The 7,156-nt window shown below is 38.5% G+C and overlaps 1 pseudogene; it reads left to right on the top strand.

Annotated features, from left to right (window-relative positions):
* The first annotated feature begins 2,171 nt into the window (after positions 1 to 2,171).
* The window catches only part of LOC111814214, a 59,341-nt pseudogene continuing 54,356 nt past the window's right edge, over positions 2,172 to 7,156 (top strand).

Genomic DNA, 7,156 nt, shown 5'->3' with positions numbered 1-7,156 from the left:
TGTTGAAACTGTACTTCCGATTGGATTTGAAACTGTCTCATTGCTATCCGTTTATCAATAAAACTTTGAAAAAAAATTAGTCTCACAGTGTCACACTTTTATGAAATGCAATTCTATATCTCAACTGGTTAGATCCATTCTACTTTTTTTCCAAATTGTGACATAACTAACCTTAATTCCTATTTGTGCTTTTGTTTCTAATGATTTCTTATACATTTTAATTTTTGTGATAAGATACACAACATATAATTTATCATTTAATTGTTTGAAAGGATACAATTAAGTGACATCATGCATTCCCTTTGCCAAATCTCTTCAACGATTAGTCTGAATTTGCACACTACTCAGTTGCTTTTATTAAAAAAATGGAAATACTTTAAACAAAAATTAGAGAAAATTCAATAAAAGCCTATGTATGAAAAATCAGTTCATCAAATGTCAATAGTTTACAAAATTTTTTCCTTTTTCATAATAAAATAAGGTTTTTTCTTCTGCTGCTGGGGATCAAACCTGGCATCTTGCATATGCCAGCCAAGTACTCAACCACTGATCTATTACTAACCTACATCCCCAACCCTAAGAGGTTACTGATATAGCTTAAACACCATGTGAACCTGTCTTTCAGATTTCTCTTCATTCCTCTTGGGAGATAACTACTACTCAGGCTTTGGTGTTTCCTCTTTCAATGCATGCTTTTATATTTACACCATATATGTACAGTAATACCTCAATTTATGAACTGAATTGTTCATGAACAGACATGTTCAGCAAAATTGTCCTTCATTCACAAACTGCATCAGGTGACAAACAGCCACTGCCATCATCCCCACTCTGACAGTCAGTCATGGCTTCTTCTAGTTGAGATCACAGTGGCAGAGCTGTACACAATTGCCGTAAAGCTTTCTTCTGTGCTTTTTTTTTTTTTTTTTTTGGCAGAACCGGGGATTGAACTCAGTCCCTTGTGCTTGCCAGGGAAGTGCTTGTTCTACTGAGCCATCTCCCCAGCCCTTCTTCTGTGCTTTTTGGCACATAAACACACACACACACACACACACACAGTATTTTCAATCCAGCATGGCTTCAAAGAAAGTGCAGAGCAGTAATGAAGACAACAAGAACCTGCAGAGTGGTAGTGAAGGTAACAAGAAAGTGCAGAGCAAGAATGGTAACAAGAAGGTCTTGAAATGACCATTGAATTTAAGAAAGAAATCATAGAAAGTCTGAGCATGGTATTCATGTGACCAATAGAGCCTCACAGTGCAAGTTGGCGATGTCAACAATCTCAACTATTTTGAAGAACATAGGTGCCATCAAAGGAGTTGATGTGGCAGAAGGCATAATGATGTTCACCAAGCAGAGGACATAAGTATTGGAAGAGGTTAAAAAAAAAGCTTTTTGTTAGTGTAGAATAAGAAACAGCTGTCAGGTGATAGCATTATTGATGCTATGACCTGTAAAAAGCCAGGAAATTGCACAGTGTTTTACTGCAAGAAAACCCCTCTGCAAGGACAACAAGTGGTGAATTCAAAGCCAGTGGAGGGTGGTTTGATAAATTATGCAAGACAAGTAGCTTTCAATGTGATAAGACGTGGTGAGGCTTCTAGTTCGGACAAGGCCACTGCTGAAGCCTACAAGAAAGAGTTCATGGAATTCATAAGGGCAGAGGGATACTTCACTTAACAAGTGTGTAACTATGATGAAACAGGACTCTTCTGGAAGATGCCGAACAGAATCTATATTATGCAAGAGGAAAAGGCACTATTGGGGCACAAGCCCATGAAGAACAGACTGAAACTTTCGCTGTGTGTGAATCAAAGTGATGATGGGAAGATTAAACCACTAATGATGTACCATTCCCAAACCCCTCACGCATTCAAAGAACAGAATGTGAACAAGACCAGACTGCATACAATGTGGAGGATCAATGCAAAAGCTTCACTGAAAGGCTGCATGAGGTTTTCAAATCCTTTGTTAAGTAATATTTTTCTAGGAATTTTTTTTCTCTGAATGCCTTCAGGGCAGGTTTGGCTGGCTTGAGTTGTGGGGATCAAACCACAGCAACCTGAACCTGACTGCTTTGTGGAAGCAGACACTTAAAGAACTGAGCTAAGGGGCAGGCCCCCAAGAGATATTTTTCTAACAACCAACTGCCTGAAAGATGCCTTCTTCTGATGGACAATGTCCAGGCACAACCTCCAGACCTGGTGGATGATATGGATGATGAATGTGACTTCATAAAGGTCAAATGCCCTCCCAACATAATACTTTTTCTTCAGCCCATGGACCAACAAGTGATCTGGAACACAGAGAAACTTTACATGAAGGGTCTCTTTACCAGGAGTTTTAATATCACTGAAGAGACAAGCTTGGTTCTAAAAGAGTTCTGGACTTTTGTTGCTGTGGTTGGTTGGTTGGTTGGTTGGTTGGTTGGTTGGTTGGTTGGTTGGTTGGTTGGCTGGCTGGTTGGCTTGTTAGACAAGATCTCGTTATGAAGTCAAGGCTGACCTTGAACTTGTGGCAATCTTCCTATCTCCATCTCCTGAGTTCTGGGATTACATGCATGTGCCATCATGCCCAGCCACTGAAAGAGTTCTGGAAGAAACATTTCAAGTTCTCCACTGCATCAATCTCATTGACAAAGCCTATGAAGATGTTGCATACTGAACCTTAAACTCAGCCTGGAGGAAACTGTGGCCAGAATGTGTCATTGAATGTGATTTTGAAGGGTCTGATGCACAGGAAATGGAGGAGATTATGTCTAAAGGCAAAAGGAATATGGAGGAGATTGTACTCCTGGGCAGGAGGGGCTGGATGCCGATGGTGCAGACACAGAGGAGCTTTGTGAGGACCAGGATGAGGAGTTGATGATGGAAGAGCTTGCTGCACTCCAGAGTGAGCAGCAGAAGTCACTTGTTGAGGAGCATTCCTCTGAGGAAGAGGAAGATACGGAGGAAGCTAGCTGGGGTGTGATAAAGCCAGTATGAAAAAAATGCAGTGAGTGCAAGGATTTCTTTGAAAAGCACTACCCCAATATAACTGTAATGAACAGTGTTGAATCTGATAACTGATAATGTGGTCTCACACTTTGGAGGGTTTAGAAATGCAGGAAAAACAAGTGACATTAAACAGATTGCTCATAAAAATCAATGCTGCAGCTGAGAGACAAAGAGAGGAAACCCCTGAAGGAGATCTCTCTGATGTCTTTGTGGAGGGAAACTCTCCCTCCAAACAATAATCTCCTCCCCAGCACTTCCTTATCCTCTACACCAAAGTCAGCTCAAGTGAGGTTAGTGTCCTCTCTCTTCATAATGTACTGTACTTTATTTCAGATTTTTGTGTTTAAAAAAAAATATATGAGCATTACTTATATCCACACCCATGGGTCATCTCCTTCACCGATGCTGGATGTGGTCATGTGATTTGCTTTGACCAATGAGATAACTGTAAACATGATGCATGCAGAGGCTCGAAAAGCACTTGTATATGAGGGCTAATCATCTTGAAATTTTGTCACCATATGAACAAATCTTCTAGAAAGGCCACATGGGAGAAATTTAGGCTCCATGACTGACAGCCTACCAACTTCCAGACATGTGAGTGAGGCCATGTTAAATCTTCCAGCCCCCTTCAGTCTACCAACTGAATACCACAGAAAAGAAAACCTAGCAAAGACCAACAGAAATGATGCCAAGATGCATTTAGTCCAAATTATCTCCAGAAACATTTACTTTTGAGAAAGTAAATATTAACTTAAATAACTAAGTTTTGGTGGTTTAGCGTTGTATGTGTAGCATCATATTATTTATCTCATGTCATAATTTGCTTTGTTGTTTCTTACTTAGATCTTTCCATGTTTGTATATATATTTGCAGTTCATTCTTTTTTTTTTCAGTACTGAGGACTGAACCCAGGATCTTCACACTGAACTGCATACTCAGCCTTTTTTATTGTTCTTTGAGGCAAGATCTCACTGAGTTCCTCAGCTACACTGACTACCCTTGAATTTGTGATCCAGTCCTTCTGCCTCATCTCCCCTAATGCTTGGATTATAGGCCTATACCACCACACCCAGCTTAGTTAACTCATTTTAATTAATTTTAGTAAATAATTCCTACATATGAATATACTACAATTCATTTAGCTACTTACTAGTGAAATTTGTGTTTCAAATTTCTCCCTACCAAGAGCAATATTGCAATGAATAATCTCCATATGAATTTTCTGGTACTAGGAATGGAAGATATCTTTAAGCTTACTATATAGTGCCAAACTGCTTTCCAGAGGTTTTATAAATCCCAAAATCCTCTGAAAATCAAAAGTATTTTTATAAATTTGACCTTCACACTCTGTTTATGGTGTTTGGGTATTTTTTAAAAGGTTTTATATCCAGGCATGGTGGCACACCCCTGTAATCCCAACTACTACTTGGGGGAGGGGGAGGCGAAGACAGGAAGAAAGCAAGTTTGTGGTCAGTCTGAGCAACTTTGCAAGACTTTGTCACAAAAATATTTCTTAAAGGGTGATAGAGATTTAGCTCACTGGTAGGGCACTTGCCTAGCATGTACTAAGCCTTATGTTCAATGCCCAGAATTTTTTAAAAAACATTTATTTTCATCTTCATATAGTCTAGATAGTCAAGAATTTCCTCTAGGGTTGTGCCTTTCCTTATTATTCAGTCCACCATAAGCTAACTTCTGAACCATGCTTTTAACTGAAAGGCCCAAAGATAATCTAGGTTCTTGCATAGATCAAGGAAAGAATTGCCAAGTATATATCTCATAGTAAGTATTTCTCAACTGCATTTATTTAAGATCAAAGAATGGTAGCAGCAGGAACAGGAGAAGGGCTAGTGGAGAAGGAAGAAGAAGAGGAGCCCTCAACAAGGCCTCACACATCAGGCTTCCAGATCATAAAGGGCTAGACTTCTCACACTCCAGGTGCTCCCATTCCATCCATCACTAGCATCAATGATCTGCTGCCTCAGACCCCACAACTTCCTAAGCATAAACACGGATAATCACCGGGGCCATGTCCACAACAGAAGAGAAAAAAGGGAAAGGTAGCTCACTCAGCTCCTCTGTTTCTTCAATACCACTCCAACAAACCTTCTCAATAAGGCCATCAACTACCTCTTCCTGTTGCTGTTGTTTATTTTTTTCATATATATGTATTTATTTTATCACCTATTTCTTTTTTTTTCACCTATTTCTTAAAAGCCAAATTTCACCAGGTCTGGTGGTGCAAACCTATAGTCCCAGCTCTTGGAAGGCTGAGGCAAGAAGATCATAATGAGTGTGAGGCCAAACTGGACTACGTAAGTAAGTTCAAAGCCAGTTTGATCTACATAATGAAACACTCAAAAAAAAAAGAGGCAAATCTTACAGACCTTTTTTAGTACACCTTATTTGTGTATTTATTTATTTATTTTAGTTTTGGGCCTGACTTTATTTAACCATTATTTAGCTTTATTCATAAACATAAACTTATTTTATTTTATTTTATTTTATTTTATTTTATTTTTTCTCCTAATTTTATTGAGAAACAAAAACCAATGAGACAGTTTCAAGTGAAATTGGTAGGACAGTTTCAATAATTAACACATTGCATACTCTCTTCCTACTGGTTATTTACTATACAAGATGAGGACATGATATCCTATTTACAAACACTATTACAACAAATCACTGTATTCATTAAGAGAATGTAACTATATATCTATCCTAACAACTTTGAATGCACAGATACAAAATAGACACTCATTTGTATCCCCTTATTGTTTAGTTCCATTATTTGAATATTATAGATGTGTTAACTCAGCATAATATTCTAAAACAGTCCAGTAGTCCATAATAGTGTTGGGTCTTCTGCTTGACTGGAAGTGTCAGAAATTGTTGACCTGAGTCCCCTACAGTTCAATATAACAGCATGGCTTTACTTCTCACATTTCGTTTTTATACATTTCTGCTGGATGGTTAAGACCAAGGTAAAGCAGGACCTATGCAACAAGAGTTGTATCTTTTGAGTCTGATAAGGTCAGTGAAATCCCCGCAGGATTTATCCTGAGATGCTGTACCTCAGATTGTAGATGCTTTGTCAGTGTCAGTCATGAAGATGAGTCACGGCCATTGCTTGGCCAATGTGCTCTCTGTGAAAGCCTGAGAGAATGTTTTTTCTCCATGTGACTCTCCTTAGGCACACTCTACATGATCAGCCACTTTCCTCTTTGGTCCCATAATCTCCTTGATCAGAAAATTTGGGACACTACTGAGTCACATGACATTAAAGTACAAGTTCTCATATGTCCCGAATCTTAATTGACCTTGGAAGGCTATGACCAAAATGTTGGCTTTTCTTGTGGCTCTCTTTTTTCTCTAATTTTGATCTGAAAACTTAGGTTGTTAACCATCCAGAAGAGAAACTTATTGTTATTAGCATAAAACCTAGGCTGTTAAGCTTAACCTCGCTATCTGTCTGAATATCAAACATCTTAGGCATAACATGGAACAGGTATTTTTCATCAAGTATTGTTATGTTGAACTTTAAGTCCCTGCAGAATATGATGAAAAAACATTTAAAAAATTAGAATATATTTTAAAAATAGGCATAAAGAGTTATATAATTCTTAGGTTTTTACATAAGCCCAGAAATCCAACCATATACAACCTTGTAGCAGGACAGTCCAGCAGCATTCCTTTTCCTGTCTCCTGCCTTCATTCACCACCCCCTTCTTTCTGAACAATCATCTACCCGAGAGACAGCACTGTAGCAACTGGCATGTCATGACAAGCAGCCCTTATTCAGAAGACCAGAATGGCAGGCACTTCAAGAATGAACCCACTATTATAAATTGCCATCTTCAGTGCAGTTGCTTAGCTCACAGGTGTCTGTATATATAGTTAATCAGGATGAGAATCATTCCAATTAACTGCTAGATTCAAAAATCTTCTGGAGATTCTCAGGATCATTGCCTTACCCATCTTCGACATATAACTGTATGGCTGGTCACTGTCATGTTTCCTAGCTCTTCTCTTTGCTCTCTTTTCATTTTCTAGTCCTCAAGTTCTTGCTTTCCTTTTAGTTGTATTATACCTTTCCATTTGTATTTCTTCTTTTGAGTTCTTATACTAGGGAAACTATATGATATTTACACATGTGT

The sequence above is a fragment of the Octodon degus genome, unplaced genomic scaffold, assembly GCF_000260255.1.
Source record: "Octodon degus isolate 3935 unplaced genomic scaffold, OctDeg1.0 scaffold00280, whole genome shotgun sequence".
Classification (NCBI taxonomy): domain Eukaryota; kingdom Metazoa; phylum Chordata; class Mammalia; order Rodentia; family Octodontidae; genus Octodon; species Octodon degus.
This window is presented reverse-complemented; position numbering and strand designations above follow the sequence as displayed.